The 18,076-nt window shown below is 36.9% G+C and overlaps 1 protein-coding gene across 18 annotated transcripts in view; it reads right to left on the reverse strand.

Moving 5' to 3' along the window:
• Positions 1-18,076, reverse strand: part of CACNA2D3 (calcium voltage-gated channel auxiliary subunit alpha2delta 3) — a 531,247-nt gene that overhangs the window by 419,524 nt on the left and 93,647 nt on the right. For 2 of the 18 annotated variants that reach the window (XM_067003189.1, XM_067003190.1), the window contains one exon: positions 5,493-5,637. The exons of the other annotated variants lie outside the window; for them this stretch is intronic. The gene's annotated coding sequence lies outside the window, so the exon portion shown is untranslated. The remainder of the gene's footprint in view (positions 1-5,492; positions 5,638-18,076) is intronic. 18 annotated transcript variants of the gene reach the window in all.

An 18,076-nucleotide genomic window follows, 5' to 3' on the forward strand; every position in this document is an offset into this window, starting at 1 on the left:
TAGTAGTGATCAGAACAGTAAAAAGCTCAGTGCCTAAACAGTCTTAACATCACTGGAAGAAAATATTTCCATTACCAGACACCTGGATTCCTTGTACAAATAGCACAGGAACTGCAGGAACCCAGATTTCTAAGACTTCTACTTACTTATGGATTGGTGCACAGCAAAGTCGCTGCCTGTCTGTAATAACCACAAACTTCTTTACAAAGAGGGCAGAACAGCAATAATAGGTTTGCTCCCAGGGAAACTTGGGGTACTCCCCCTACCATGGGTCAGGCTTTTCAGTGGGGAAAGCTCAGAATGCACTCAGAAATATTTTAAAAACTTCACAGAAATGGAATGGTATGTTAGAGACAACAGCACTTCTGGAGAATAATGCTTTGGGATAAATTGGATATAAGTTATTAGTGATAACAGACCCTTCTGTACACTCCAAAATATTAAATAGTATATCAACTACGCATAGTGAAATAAAACAATCAATGGCCTAGTACAAAAGACAGCAAGCCAATATGACTAGAACTAGGTTTTCAAAATACAATTAATTTCAGACGCCTCTTCTAAATTTCAAACCACGTTAAATGAGCTGAAATCCTTCACTACTTTCTCAGAACTGATCCTAGCAGACTGCCTTGAAGGTTAATCCCTTTGTAAGGCTCGAACAGAGAATGTAAGAATGGCTATGCTTTATACTTTTTAAACACTTCCCCTCAATTTTCAAAGTACTTTACAAACACGCATGCCCATAACCACAACAGAGATAAGGGAAAAATTAATAACCAGAAATAAATCACTTACACAAAATCCTAGCTGAAACTGCTATCCACTAGCTGCAATCATTGCCAGCATCGACTAAGAGATCTAAGAGCTTATGTCTCTCAAGACAGAATAGTTCACAAGAAGAGGTCAAGAACGTGGATGCCCAGGTGAGGAGAGAAATGAAGGGAGAAAATAAGCATAGCCTGGTGCTTCTATGCACCTTCTATGCTACCTTTACTCCTTATAAAAATAAATAAGATAATCACCACACCTCCAAAGCAAGCCTTACTTCTCTCATACACTGCAATGACTGTAAAGTCTGTTACAATTCCATTATTCGATAACTGCAGTACAATAAAACATCATACCCTATAACTGAAAGACTTCTATGATCAAGTATCAGAACTCATGAATTTAAAGTATGTGAAAGATATTACATAGTTAAACTGAAATTGAACTGCAAAGAGAAAGCAAGACCAGATAATTCAAGATTTTCATTTTGAATCAGAAGAATTATGCCACCTTTTTTTTTCCAAAAGGCAACTAAATATAAATATAAAATAGTTTGAAAAGATTTAATTAACAATTAAAAATATAAGCTGCAAAATACTTTTTTTTTTTGTTCCCATTCTTTTCTGAAGAGTTCCCTTTTTTATCTTTCATTAACAAATTGTTAAATTGATCTTCACACTTTGAATCAACAGGCAGTATTCAATGTCCATAGTCCTAATTTATTCTTTCCTAAGAAAATTTTAGAGCTTGATAGTGACAATGCTAAATTCTTCCTGTATAAAAAGCAAAGCAACACACATAAGGGACAGTAATTCTTTCCTTAGAAGCCTGATGAGTTCAGGAAGCATTTTAGTTTCCAGGATCTAACGTATGGCACTGTCACAAACTGAAGAGAATGGAAGGACAACAGGAAAGACCCCTCCGTAAAATAAACCCTGAAATGTTTAGGTGTATGTGGTGATGAAAAAAGCGAGGACGAGAAAATATGCTTTCAAACTACCAAGGTGTGTGTCATTTACTTCAGTTACTAAGTAACAGTAAATCTAAAACAACACTTTAAATGACATTGTCTCCTTTTTTATGTTAATGCAATTACATAATTCAGCCACTACTTTATCAATTCATATATAGACATCAGTATAATTTTCTTTTTTTATTCACAGGTTTTCAAGGCGAACAGCTAATAACCTGCAGTAAGTTAAATTACTCACACAAGATTAATGGCATTGAGTGTAGAGTATAACAATTTAGCACTGTAATCCTTCATAGGATATATGGGTGAATAAACACGATAAAAAGAAATCTGACAATGGGCCTTGGGACTGGCGTGCCACACAGCACAAGGAAGTGACTTAACATTGGGCTTGCTCTTTGGAATAAAAGATGTTCAGTATGGAAAATATTCATGAACAGAACATGCATTTGACTGTGCACTTTAGATCACCTATCTAGCAGTTAACAGCAGTGGAACACAGACGTCCTGAGAAGGCAATTCTGTGCTGCTACCCAGAAAAGTACATAAAAGTACCTATTCCAACACTCAATACTGATGGTTGATTTTTAATATGTATCTTACTAGCTGAGTATGCTATTTCAGTAAAACAAAACAAGTAACGTTTAGATCAAGCAATTTTTAAATTTTATAGAAAAGTTTCAGAGCCTGATGCAAAGTCCAGGGAAGTCGCATAATTTTTAGTGACTGTAGTACCCTTAGACGAGCTCCATACACAATTTAAAAGGCTGTTTCTCCATTTACTTTCAGAATGACGTAAGTCATTCCTCAAAAACCTTATTTATATAAACGTTTCTATTCACAAAAGACATTGCTGTCTCTGGGGCAGAAGGATCAGCGAGCACTGGAACTCGCGCAAAGTAGCTCACATTGTGCGGTCTGTCCTGCTCCAGTCATGGCCCACCATACAGCCGCTTTTACATGGAAAGAAAAAAAGTGAAACACTTTTCCCTTCCTCAGGAGTGTTCTCATACATCAAGTCAAATACAATAAAAATAACCAAATCCTGTTCTTCATTTGAACATTACAGACAAAATACTACATTACAGACAAAATACAATGTGCTTACATGAAAATCTACAGAATGTTAATCTTGTCTGATGCTCAGCAATAAAATCCAGTATCTTTAAATACTTGATTTGCATTCAACTATCCCAGTACATGCAGAACTAGAATTCTATTCTAAAATGTTCTTTCAATTTAATCAAGAATATTTGAATCCTACATTTCTCAACTTATGAAAGTCTTCTCTCTCTCATGAGATTACAGAATAAAATCTAGTAAAAAGAATATAATCTTAGGCAAACGAAAAGCCAGTCACTGATAAACATCATAGATATTACTAAAAACAAAGCTCCATTTAGGAATAATTATTAAACTTAACATTTATAGTTTTCAGATCACATTGTGCCAAAGATGTGAATTTCTACTATACATTTTAACACTACTTTTTGTAGAAAATTGCCAAGAAATTTAGTTTTCAGAGTCAATTTTCAACTCTAATACATTTCAATAGGAAAAATATTGGCATAGTGATACATACAATCTGTTTTGCATACATTATTTCCCCACATGGCTTTCACTAAGAATTCGCTGGTCAAAAAGGGATACCTGAACAAATGATCCCATTTTCCAATTTGTAACGAGGTATGAATACTCTAACATGAAATAAATTTTCAAATAATTTTTCATATATTTCAGGAGCAGTGTTCAGAACACATTAACTGCAGTGCAGAAATCAATGCAAGCCTGGAAGACAGATACTCCCATAACAAAAGAGAATCTCTCATTTTGTAGCAGCTAACTGCCCCTGAAAAGATGTGATAGCACTTCTCAGGTATTTCATTTACTTCTTAAAGTTAATCTGTACATAAATTCAACTAGGCATTGAGCTTCATCTTCCCTGTCCTCTGGGGAGTCAGTTTTCATGTCTTTCTCTTAAAAATTAAAGTTAGAGCACAGGTAGCAAGTATCTTTTGCTCAAATCAGCTCTGGGGCTTCTAAAGCTATTCGACGAAATGGCAGCAAGAGCTTGAAAAGCATTCACCAGATTGTTAGTTCCTTGCTCGGAGGCGAGGTAGATCACCCACACTGATAAATAAGCAGCTAACAGTACTGGATTGTTGCTTGGGATGAGAAACTGCAGGAAGAAATGTCGTTTACTCCAAGTGTCCTTTTCCATTTATTTTCTGCATCCCCCTACCTACATAACCTTGTCAGAACTTGCCACTTCCTTTTCAGATTCATTACGAAGTATCAGTTCTTAAGTCCGCTAAAGTCAGCAACTGTTAATTCACCTTCACTGGACAGTAGACTAGCAAGAGTCCACTGGCTCTCTCTGTACAAGAAGGCGGCATTCTTCCTCACATTCTCCAGAAGTTAACCCAACTGTAAAATTGGCTGCCCCTAATTATCTGCTGTCTCCTTACCTAGTAACAGTCCCCAGTAGGAATGCAAGAACAACAGGTATATATATATGTATACATATATATATATATACATATATATATATATATGCATTTGGGCATTCATAAGTAAGTCTTGCTTCTCTATATTAAATCTCAAAGCAGACGAGATAATGTTGTGGCTTCCGTTCCCCAGTAGCCCAAGCATTTTTAGAAGTCCATCCTTTTCCTTCTCCATCCCCAACCAATTCCCACCATTGCAAGTCCTCAGTACAACACTAACGTAGTCAGAAGAATACTTTCTGCTGGAAGTGGGGAAGAGGAGAGTTATGAAGACCATTTCAAATGTGGCCAAGTGACTTTCTTACAGAGGAATCAATTTCTAAAAAAACGAGTACAGCGTGCGTTATCTGGGTATTCATTACCCAGGGACATCAAAACAACAAAACCTCAATATGCCAGAGGCAAGTAAAGAAGCAAGAAGCAAAGAGCTACAGGCCAAAACACAGGTAAACCTGACAGCTATGCCAAAGTTCGGGTATTAATTGCTGACTCAGAATAAAGTCTTGTTCTCAGTACATGCCAAATAGCAACAGCATTTGTTAGAGACCACCAACTGCAGAGAGAGATATTACAGAATTAATCCCCATTAATTAAAAGGAACACTCTGCACTCATGTTCAAAGCTGATGATTTTCTTTGGAATCATACAGAACATCTAAAATGACATTTTAGTCAAAGTACTCATGGATGGAAGGTGCCTGGAGCAGACTAATGAAAACAAGGTTGGTTGCCTTTTGTTGAGAAGGCAAATGCTGTCATTTTTATTGCTTAAACCCCATTTATAGATCAAGATCCCACTTTAAGCAAAGGAGCTAACCAATTTGAGCACTGAGTTCTATGGTTGTCAGCTGTTGGGGGAAAAGGCAATTTTCAGATGTTTCGTGATACCAGTTTGACTTGGTTTATAGCCAGAATAGCAAGAGTGATTTCAATATTTGATCATTCACAAACTTATCTTCTCTATTTAATGTATTAGCCTTTTTTAACCTGGTAAATTTAAAAGTGCCTTCAAGAGTTTCTGCAATAATTTGACTTCATTGAGCCAGAATCATGTCAAGGCAAACATTTCAAGAACCCTGCACTGTGAATTTCCCCAGTTCCCTCTGAAGAACGAGATGCTACGCAAGCCTAAAGTAAACGCCTAATTAATATTCCACTTAAGTTAATCTTTTTCCATTTTGCAACTGTTATGCATTTGAACTATTTATAGTCAAGTAACTCACTCACTAGAATATACATTACCAGCAGATACTTGTTTTCCTTCTTGTGTCATTACTATTTTTTAGTGAGACTTCTCGGAGCACGCTGTGATCCTGCTGAGGACTCCCACATGCTAGCTGTTCCATACAGGGCCTCGCCAGTTGCTTCCATAAAGGAGGCAGACATGCTGAAAATGCAGATCAGGAAATAAATGTTAATGTGTTTTTTGTCATTCTTAGCTCTTGCCTTCGAAGGAGTCTTAATAAACAGACTTTGCAGCTCTCTGGTTGTGCTAGAGTCACTGAGATTACCTTCATGTAACATCATTTATTACTGTTAAAACCTTTAACCAAAAAACACAAAGTGAGAATAATTTCTCTTTCCTGGGAAATTAAAGGCAAACTTTCTTATGCTTGTACCTCATTCCAAATATGCAGAAATAGTTCTGTAAAAAAGAGGCCAATAAGAAGATGCGTATGTATTTTTACCACTGCATAGTAAGTTGTACTGCACAAAGCCATTTTTAGTGAAGAAGCTGGTATAGAATAACTAGAGATTTTAAAACTCAGCCTCTGGTTTATTCCACACTTCTTCCCATAGAAGTGTCTGGAGAATAGCCAAGTATTTTTTGCTCTATTTCGGCTCATGATACCAACACGAGAAAACGGATGAGCTCCCCAAAACAGCCTGTCAAACTGAAATGCTATGATTTGCTAATGGCTGTGATCTACAAGTAAAACTAATGAACATAATGAAGCCACACATTCTCCGCTATTCACTATGTAAGTAATGGAAGCAATTACTTTCAATTTCTGGTCACTGCTAGCACAACATACAGGTCCTTGAAGATTGCAGACTCATTCTTATGCTTCATCAGCCTCACAGAGGAGCGTGGCCACATTATCATTTGAAGAGGCCTAACAATGGTTGGGGGATATATTCAAATGCTACTTGTATATCTAATAGGCACATTGTACAGCATCAATAGATGAAATTGTTCACGTGTTTTTCTGTGAATACAAATATACTACTAGCAAGAATATCAAACAAGTTAGAGCTGAAATAACACTCAATACACAGAAAATGAATAGGAAGGACGTGAACCACTCATAGAATAAAATGGACGAAGCAATAGAGTTTGTAAATGTAAATCTGCATAGTGAGCAATATAGTTAAAGCCTCTAAAAATTACTGACAGCTGGGAGCACTACAGAGCAAGTTTCCTTAGATCCCTAGCAGCAGGGGAAAAGCACCACACTGCTGCTTGCTGAACTCTCCCGTAGGCTCAGGACCAGCACTGATGGCATCTGGAGGAATAATGCACAGCCTTAGCCCTCTTCAGCAGAAGAGGTGTCTTGGTTGGATGCAGGATTGGATATTACTGTAGAATTCTTTGATGCTTGCAAGAGGACATAGCAATTCCCCAAAGGAAAGTGACTAATAAACATCACAGCACTGATCAAAGACATTGTTAGCTTTGTGGCTGATTTAGCTTTATGTGAGATATAAGTGCTTTACTATCTGCAAGAGCAAATGAAGACCTGATATGAAAGAAGTCTGGAAGGGAAGAGAGATTACATAGCCAGAATCACACTGAATGATGCATTAGCACATGTATTACCCAAAACTCACGGGAAACCTAACATCTCACTAATTCCTCCCCTGCTACTGCAAATGCCCTATAATAATAATTCTTGTTCCTATGAAAAGCAAAGAAAATAGAGATCACCATCTATTACATAGCACTTGTGCTTCTACTAGCTGTTTGGGAAATCAGTTACTTGGCATTCATAAATAGATACTAGAAACTACATGGAGTTGATTTTGCTCATTAGGTACATGCACTTGTTTTTTCTTGCAGTAACCCCCTTCCAAAATTTTAACGTGAGTTTTTGCCCCCAGCCCAAAGCAGTGCTTCATTCATCTCTGATAAAAAGCATGACAGGAAGAGAAAAGATGTTTCATAAGAAGACCTTTTTTCATATTTGTGAACATAACACTGAAAATACTCAGTTGTTAATAGACAACCGCTGCAGCGATTTTAGAAGTTGTGGAGATACATAGGCAAACATTTTTATTTCAGACAATTTGCTTACAGCAGGTGCAGATGAACTCAGACTGCTCTGTGTCCAGGCTGGGTCCTGAACCGCTACAAGAGAAGGCACCCTGCCAAACAGACATGTCCTAGAATCTTATCTATCTTATTCTACCTGAATTTATCTATGGAAATAGGGAGAAGAATCCAGTCTGCAGTCCAGTGTCCATACAAGGACGTAGATTTTTGTCACGTCTCTCAGAGTTGGAATAAGCATTGAGAGTCCAAATTTTCAGATAGGAGGCTTGTAAATATAACAGTCAAGTAGGACAATAAAACAGCAGAGAATATAATTCAGAGTAAAAGAAGGCTATTAAGCTTTAAGAGTTTAGATTTAAGTAACAGAAACAAAAACTAATAATATTAGGTCAGGAAGGGAAAGAAGGCTTCCCTCCATTCCTATGTTATGTTTTTAAGCCAACAGTTTCAAAGACAAATGCAATGGCTGGCAAGAAAAAATGATCTATGATTTTGCATGAATCAGAACATATGCATACATGTTCAAGAGCCACTTCATCTGAAAAGCAGGTACTTTTTTGGCTGAGGACATTTACAGGCTCATGCTTTTTTACTATTTCTTTATTTATATATATATATATACACACATACACACACATATATACATAGCACATTTTTGAGATACAATCACTTCACCTGACATGGGTATAGCTAGTAGTAGTAGTAGGCCTACACAAACTAGTATTTTGTGAGAGCTCTTTCTCGGGACCTAGTTAAGGCAATAATAATGATCAAATGACTGATTTCAGAAGGGGTCTGTTCCGCAAAGTCCTATGAAGAACTAAGCTCCCCTGGGGTTTAGGGATCCAGACATTTGGGTTATATTTGTTTGGTTTATGTTTTTTGTTTGTTTATTTTGTTTATTTGTTTTAAATACATTCACAGAATCTTGTAGCCTGGTAACAGAACAAGATTTCCAAATCATATACAAGCATGCTCAAAGTGAGCCTTGGATTCTAATCTGGAAAATAAAAGACCAATATATTAAGAAGTAAGCTCACATTGTTTAAAAAGCCTGATCTGAATGGACATGTCATCTTTTGAATGATAAGTTTATCCACTTCATCCCTTCGTAGTTTACTTTTCAGATTACATAACAGTGTACAAGCTTTGGAAACTCAGATGTTCACAGTCTATACTAATCAAAATTATGTCTGACCCCTTACCTTTAAGAGCAACAAGCTAACCCTGTACAAATCTTTAAAATGTCAAAAAGAACTCACTGCTATACCTTCTTAGGGTCTTACTCATGCTGCCATCCTGTGACAAAAAACAGTAAATGCAAGAACAAAGTTCCACGGGAAAAAATAAAAATTATCAAGATACTTCAGAAGTAAGAAAGTCTTGAAGAAAGTCTTGCATCAAACACAGAGCTTCCAAGTACTGTGCCTTAAAGGACTGTGTAATTGCTTTATCATTCTTGCAGTGATAAACTGACACTTCTCTTCATCTGTATTACAGACATGGCCACAAAATGAAGAAACATTATTAAACAGGTCAAGCTCGTAAGAGCTTATTATAGATCCAGTGTTTTTTTTGTTTTGTTTTTTTTGTTTGTTTGTTTGCTTGTTTGTTTTTTGCCAGCTCTAACAGTGTAACACGTAACATTTTCTTGAAATACCCTACCTTGTGACAGAGTGTCAGATTAAAATGCTTCTCCTTCTCCCGACTTGGTGAAGTAGAGTGCCCACCACACATGAAATGAGGTGCTTTGGGACTGGACTCTAAAGGAAATCTAAACATTAGTCTGAACTTTCCTGAAAAAAAAACTTTTAATTATTATTAACCGTAATGACAGTAATAGAAAGATAAGAGTTCCATGGATTTCCTGTGTTGACAAAGCATCCAATTTGCTGTGTGAAACATAACTTGATCACAATGCAGGTTACCTTCAAGTATCAGTACATCAACAGCGAGAGTGAGACAGGAGGAAGGGGACAAGTGGAATAAGAGAAACTGTATCAGATTTGGTCTGTACCCTACAAAGTCATCAGAATCTTCAGTGGTTGAAATAACATCCAGTGCTTAGAGGGGAAAAAATAGAGGAACAGTTTAGCAGGGAACATCAGGACAAACGAATGGCAAGCACTCACTTGAGTCTTACTGAGGTCATGATGGCAGAAACTCACTGTGCATGTTCTCTGAGAGGTGAGAAGCTCTCAAACTAGATCTGTAGACAGCCAGCCTGAAAACACAGCTGTAGAATGCCTTCGGGACCACAGAAGATGTCACCCACCTGAGCGTGCCTGGCAGCTCCACATACAGTAGCATTCAGTACCTTAATGCACTGCCCAGGATTTTCAGGCTAGCAGCCCGCAGGCAGGCTGCTTTCCAAAGAAGTCACACAAATGGAAAATAAACAGATCACAGACCATGCTGTTCTCACAGCCGCTCTTTCGGCTGCCTGTCATACGGCTGTATGGATGCAGTCATCCAGTCTACACCTTATCTGAGAAGAAAGATTGGCAGATAGCCTACTGGAGTCAAAGCAGGCTGAAACGATCTAGCTATTTTGACTTGTACTGAAGATGGAAATTGCCAAACTCCAGAGCCACTAGCCAGGACTAAAATAAAGGGAAAAAATGTAAAAGCACAGATCACAGAAGTAAGATGCTCAGGAAAGTGTAGAAATACTGAGGGTGTTATTTTTAAAAGCAGGACAAGATGGGTTAGCTAGAAAGCCGGGTTTACACACAGCGCTTGTTAAGGAGGACCTCCAGGAAGACCGAAGCGTGTGCTTGAAAATTTGCATCCTCTTCATAGGAAGCAGAGTTATCAAACAGATTAATCAAGTGTTAGAAAATGAAATGCTGATCAGCTTGTCCATTAAGATCTTTTGCATGTTCACAAAACATTGTAATTCACGTGTTTAAAACTATAGCTGCTTATTACTCTACTGAGGTGGGGAAGGTTCAGCATAGAAACAAGTAGCACAGTGAAACCAGCAGCAGCTCCAGGCTAGGCAGTTCCATACGCACAGCAGCAATGCAGAACTAACACCCCACCTGTGGACAGGTCACCCCAAACTGCCAGTCACCACCCTCATTTACCTCATAGGTAAACTGTTCTCACCTACCTTCAACACTGCTCATGGGATCAACCGCATTCATCAGGAAGTATGCAGATGGCTCAGCACATATATATATATATATATATATATATATATAAAATAGGTATATTATTTATATATAAAAATATATATCATTTATATATATAAAATAGAAAAGCAAATAGCAAATATAGGTAAAAAATTTTAACAATATTTTGCTGTCTCAAGGTAAGAAAAGAGATCATGATAAAGAAAAGGTAAGAAAAAAGTGATTCAGCTGACTTTTATGTCTATATCAATACCACTGCCTCTACAGACCATTATCAGTACTACCAAACATCAAAACACTTGTCCGTGCAAATTTGCTTAGAGAGGTCAGACACGGATTTTCACTTTCCTTCAGCTCCCCAAATTTCTAATTCCAGTTTTAAAGCCATATTACAGTAGGCATCTACATAAAACACACACACACACCTCACAGAAAGCCTGGCTCAACCTATTTTATGCTATTAGGTCTATTCAAAAAAATAATGCTAAGTAGCCATTGCTATTAGTTTAATACTTAGTAAAACAAATTAACCCTATCTCCCAATTGGAACACCCTGAATGATATAAACTGAGTCCTAAATAATGGATTCAATAATTTTCTTAAGGAAGTTTAAGGAAGTCAAAATACTTGTACAGCTGGCTGATTAAAAGAAGCCATATTAAAACCTTTTCAGTCTATTTGAATACCTAAAACATTTATCGTACGGTAGTCAGCTTTGCTAAAAAGCATAGTATTTCAGTGCCAAGAAACAGAAACAAAAAGGAAAAAGATTCCCAATATGAAAAACTATTTTTCACAACAGCTTAGTCTATGTATTTATTTTTAAAAATAGACAATGCCCTTTTGGTGAGGGAGTTGTTTTTTTGTTGTTGGTGGTGGTGTTTTTTTTTTCTTCTTTTTAACATACATATGAAAAGGAATTTTTCTTTGAAAGATCTAATAAGATCTCCTCTGGATTGTTTGAAAAAAGTCCTGCTCTGCAAAGGTCAGACTATAAGATACTTGGCTTGTCTAGTACAATGAACCATGGTATCCAATTTCACCTCCCGTCTTTTTCTTTTTCCTTTACTTCTGTTTCATAACAGACTACCATTAATACTTATTTAGCACAAGAGCAAATCTTTCTTCACACTTTCTCCACGTTCCAGAAAGGCCAGAATAAGAGACGTTTTTTCATGCCTGGATGAACAACACCTGCAATACAACATCTTGCTGCAGAATTTGGATATTTTTATCCCTCCACACAGGTAAATAATTTTTTATTGTTATTATTATGCCATGCTTATAATCCTATTTTTAAAGATGCAGAAAACTATACAACCGCTACAGTTTTCCCATTTTAGCACAAGATGTAGCTCAGGGTTATGATTTTTTTTTTTACAGCTGCACAGAGAAACCAATCCAGTTACTTTAAAAACAAACAAACAAAAAAAAAAAACAGTTACCATGCTCATTAAAGAAAAATCACTTTTTAAATAGGGCTTTACAACAACTGCAGGTAGTTACATGCTTCCTCTATTCCCTTTTTCATGTAATTGTGTTTTCATCTTCAAAAACACCTGCTATTTCAATAATACTATTTTAAAGCCCAGAGAACTCTTCCACAAGCACCGTTTAGGTTCTGAACTGATCCTGAAAAAGGTTATGTGATGATCCTATTCTGCTCCTGCTGCATAAGAAAGTTTTAACTGCTTTTTACACTCATTCTGAGCAAATAACCATAGTTTACACTTCTTGATTTTGAGATTTTATCCAAATACAGCATAACTATTTAAGATGAGAAAGACAGGTTCTCAGGATGAAAAAATAATTTTTAAAATGGAAACACAAAGATATTAGTAATAATCCCATCCTTCATACATGCAACCAATTGCTCTATCTAAAACTCAGAAGTAATCTCACTACCATCCATTCAAATACTGCTGTGCTTCAACAAGTGCATTCACATAACATGACCTATATCCATCCATACAGAGGAAAATGTACAGCATTAAACAAAGCAAGATCTAGGAAAAAAAATGAGAAAGTAAATAAGAATAACATATTTTGAACTGATATCAGAAATATCTGGAGTAATCTATACATAATGCAGTGTAGTTGTGGCTTTTGCAGCAAGTGGCAGTAGGTGACGTGAATGTGAGAAATGCATCGTGCTGGAGGACTGAGCTGCAGTCCTCTGGTATCAGAGCTGTAGGTACACTAGCAAGTGAGGAACAAAGCTCTGCTAACACCTTTGCAATCATCCAGCAGATGCGCCAGAGAGCTGTCAGTACCTAACACTGAGCTGGACTGTCTCAAAGACACTACTACTACTGTCCAGGATGAATCAAGAACAAAACCCAGTTGCTCAAGATCACTCAGCAATCCTAGCAACACACAGTAACAGAACTTGGGTTTCCCAAGTGCCATTTCCTTCTCATGACATTTAAAAGCCACTACTAATAAGCTCGAAGGGAGAGAAAGAAGGGGCAAAAGCTCTCTGGGCAGATATGGGGAACTTTTTCCTTGTTGAGAGGCAATGAGTGAGCCTAAGCATGTTTACCACAGGGGGAAAAAAAAAAAAAAAAAAAAAGAAGAATACAGTATGACTGTGTAAAATTTTTCAGAGTTTTCCTTCTTAATGTTTCTTCTCCGCAACATGGCACAAGGTGCTGTGGAAGGTATGAACAATTCTTCCAGCTTTGGAAAGTTACATAACAAATAGTAAAACATGAAAATACATTTGACATTATTTCCACAATTTTCTTTCTCTGAAAATATCAGTGGGGCTCAGATCAGAAATTACAGAATGAATGTAGGGTAGCAGCATGGGGAAAGAATCACTATGAACAAATGAAGAAACATTTACACTTCTCAAATGAAATCGCTTTTTACATCTAAGAAGTTCTAGACTAAATACAGTCAAAAGCAACCATCAATTGGGAGGTAGAAGACTGATAGAGATACAGAGCTCAATGTACATCAAGGTTAGATACCATTTCTTAAAACATGACTATCAGAACATTTTAAAGAAATGAGAAGGATCCAGTGAAACAGGATTTTAATAAAGTACTTTTAAAATACATGCATACACACACAAGTTAAAACATAAGAGTAAGTCACAGAAGAGGATTAAGACAAGCTATATTCTGAAAAAGTCAATTATGACAATATCAGAAATCTGAAGTGAGGACAGAGGATGGGGGAAAAAAGGAAATGAAGAAGCATCAAAAAGGAGAAAAAACAAATGCTTAATGTAGAAGATATGTTGTATACCAAGCCACTCATATTAAAAAGGAAGAAAGCAATTCCTCATACATGACATAATAAAGGAGAAGAGCTAGTGCCATAAAATGATTGCAAACTCCTTTGGAAGGGAATGAAGAGAAGAATTAGGGAGCCCATATGTTGAAATCACTAGGTGACAGAATTTTATTTTACCGTTCACCTACAGGAAATGTGATTCTGTTCCAGTTACTTTTCTTTTTAGGCAATTGAAAGAGGAAAGAAAAGCAATCTTTCAATTCTAACCTCCTATCCACCCAGAAGAAAAAGTAAAAGTTGGCAAAGTACATACACTTTCACAGTTAAAAATAAATTACAGCTTAATATGAAGCCTTCAAGGAGATTTATAATTACTCTTTGTATTGAAACCATAACATTTTCCAGCCTGAAGAACACTGCACCCTCAAACATTCTACACCTCTTCTCCTGCAGACTACAGTCTCATTACAGGTAGCTGTCTCATTACTCTGTATAACTACTGTGAATGTAAAAGAGAACTTCCCGATTGTAGATCCAATCCTTTTGAAGTTTATATTGTAGTCAGCATGCTGCTAAGAACTAGTTTAAAGGCTTGCAAGAAGGCATACAGTCATAGTAGATACAGACCTACATATATATATCCCAGGTAAATGTGTTTTTTTTAACTTGAATGTACAATAACTTGCTTGCACAATCCAGCAGACTCCTTTCCTCAGTTCCCTTCTCCACACCAGTCATGATAGCTCTATATAATCAAGGCAGAATCACCCCCCTTTTTTAAAAAAACAGTATTTGTGCTACTCACTACTTTGCACCAGTACTTTTAATTGAAAGCAAGATATGCTGTCACCAAGATCAGCCTTATTTCAAGTACAAAACTACTGAAGTGCTACTCATATCAACAAACAAAGTAACTCCATCTGCCCCCATTTCAATTGCTCCTGATGTGAATTTAAATTGTGTTAATTAGTTTACCCTTAAGTGAGATTGAAATAATAGCACTAATGCTGCATTCATCTGATATTCATTCAACTTCCAAAGACTTTGGAAACAGATGCTATATTACCCAGACTCCAAGCCTGTTTTTGACCAGGCTACTACTGCTACATGGCATGGTGCAGAGGACTGACCTGTTCAGTCAACCAACAAACCATTCATTAATACATACTAGTAAGCCATTTGATAACTTTTTTTTTCCTTTAAGTGAATTTCATATATAAGTTTCGATCAAAACATTTCTAAGAAAATGACCTACGCTACCAAAGATAAAAGTGGAAAACTCTGCTTACTAAGTGTGGAACCAGACATACTACAACTGATTTGCACAACGTCAATGAACAGGTCAGGGTCAAAACCACAACTACATGTGGTGGGTTTTTGGTTTTTTTTGTTGTTGTTGTTGTTGCTGTTGTTTTGTTTGGAGGCTTCCAAAGCAGAAACAATATTATTTAACTCAAATTAATGAATGCATTAACTAGTCATCAGACACCTCAATGTTTAAACAAGTAAATAAAATGTGAAAGGATTATCTCTGCCAAATTAAAGAGTTGTCCCACGACATTGAAAACTTTGCTTTTAAATTAGTAAAGTTCATGCAATGCAAACCATGGTACAGTCTGCCTGGATTTGTCTTAATCACACCAGGAAGTCTTAGGTTTTTACTAGACTCTTGAGAAGAAAATACCAGGTAGGCACCAAGGGTGCATGTGAAGCAAGGGAATTTTGTACTTCTCAAGATGGATTTTATTGAAGGTTTTTGAGAAGAGCTGCGTTAGCAGCTGCTTTTGTCAGACAAATTATTTTTAGAATAATTACAGTTTGCAGTTATGACTCCTGTGCATTTGTAAACCAAAATAGAGTGCAATCACATAAATAAAAGCCATACATAATTCTATAGATCATCATCTGAATTTTTTCAACATATGCGGAATTGGGACCTACAATGACATTTTCTACAGCCCATGTTCACACAAAATTCCCCAGACATCTTCTAATGCTAAAGAAGTTCTACTGAACAAAAATATATTTATATTAATAACATGCTTAGGGTGGACTTGATAGAATTAGTGCCAAGTTATGAGTGCAGTGAGACTCCTATTACACTGGGGCTGTACAGATAAAAACTTCAGCAGAGAAAAATTCAAATCAATAATTTAAAAAATGACAACATTCAAAATATTAAGTATCTGGGAAGCTAAATACAAAAAGAACTATGTTATTTCTTAGCAACATTTAATTTCAGATGCCTTTCCTAAATTGAATTTTACATTTCTTAGCACGTGATTTCCTCTTCAGTTTAGTTCTTGGCAAAAGTTTTGAAATCACGTGGCACTCATACACTTGAAAAAAATAACTAATTTGACTTTCTGACTATGAGTTACATGTAGGGCGACGAAGATGGTGAAGGGCCTAGAGGGTAAGACGTATGAGGAGTGGCTGAGGTCACCGGGCCTGTTCAGCCTGGAGAAGAGGAGGCTGAGGGGAGACCTCATCGCGGTCTACAACTTCCTCGCGAAGGGAAGTGGAGAGGCAGGTGGCCTATTCACTGTAAACACCAGTGACAGGACCCGTGGGAATGGTGTTAGGCTGAGGCGGGGGAAGTTTAGGCTGGACATCAGGAAGAGGCTCTTCACCGAGAGGGTGGTCGCACATTGGAACAGGCTCCCCAGGGACATAGTCACTGCACCAAGCCTGTCTGAATTTAAAAAGCGATTGGACTGTGCACTTAGCCACATGGTCTAAACTTTGGGCAGACCTGTGCGGTGCCAAGAGTTGGACTAGATGATCCTTATAGGTCCCTTCCAACTCGGGATATTCTATGATTCTGTGTTTTTAATATGGAAATTGTTTATTTAATATATGTCAAAAATAATCACCAGTATACAGACTTTGACTCAATTTCACACAAATATATTCTCCACTTGCATTAAAGAGGTAAAAACACGTGCTTCAAGTCCTTCTGTTTCTTTGCCCCTGCAATGTATTCTGTTCTTGTCCATCTTATTTCCTTTGGTCTCCCTGTATTTGCCTTTAGGTGTTTTAAACGAGATAGTAGCAGGAAGCTGACGTAGACTCCTCCCTGCAATTTACTCTGTCTGAAAAGTGCTGTAAAGTTGCTTCTACTGTGACAAAAAAATATAATAAAATAAAAAATCTTCCAGTTAATATTTGAGCAAATTCTGTTCTCTTTTCCTTCTTCCTGAACATGCTAAGGTACAACTAAGCATATGCACTGTTATTGGAGAAATAACCACCTCCTCTTTCCAATAACTTTCACAACATATAATGTATACTGGTAGATCCTCAAGTATTTATTCTTCCTTTTGAAAAGTGTAATATTAATTGAATAAAAGACCATTTTAAGGACGATACCTGTATTTGCATAACCTTTCCCCGTACTTATGCACTGAAGTATTATTAAGCCATTATTCGTTCTCTTTCTGCATATTTTGTTCCAGCTGGCCAGACCCTTACTGCAGCACTGCCATTACCTCTGCTCAAGTCACTGAAAAAAAAAGCATTAATGATAGATGCTTCCAGAGCAAAAAGCAAAGGCTATAAACAAGTGGGAGCACAGAGGAGGACAGAGTGAAAAAGTACATGCAGAAAATAGATTTATATGGTAAATGTAACACAACTAATCAACTACCCATAATGGGATAAAGTTACCTGGTTTTCAATTTAAGTGCTTTTGGCATTTGTAAATTTGACTCTGTAACAAGTCTTATTTGGTTGGATCTCACTTGAAAGAAGATTTTAAAGGGTCATTCTGAAGGCTCTCATGAAAAAACAGTGCAAAACTGCAGTTATGGAAAAAATGAATAGTAAGTGGTACCAGTATAAAAAAACTAGCATAACAGAAAGAAGATTGCAAAATTGAAGATTAGTTTCCAGTATGAGCACAGCATATCACTTTGTATTCAAAGGATATGTAGAACGAATCCTCTGACAAGAAATGGTTCTGTTTCACTTGCCAGCACAATGCCACGTGGAAATGTCAACCACGGACACCTCTACAGCAGAAATAATAGGGGGCTTGTTCATTTCATACTTTAGGGCTGTAACACAAAGCCATTCATCTTTTTAGCTGTGGAAGAAGTTTTCAAGTCTGCTTCTGAATTAATGCTTTGTAGCTCTCAGAGGTGCTAAGTTCCATGCACTTTGCCTTGCTT

The sequence above is a fragment of the Anser cygnoides genome, chromosome 10, assembly GCF_040182565.1.
Source record: "Anser cygnoides isolate HZ-2024a breed goose chromosome 10, Taihu_goose_T2T_genome, whole genome shotgun sequence".
NCBI lineage: Eukaryota > Metazoa > Chordata > Aves > Anseriformes > Anatidae > Anser > Anser cygnoides.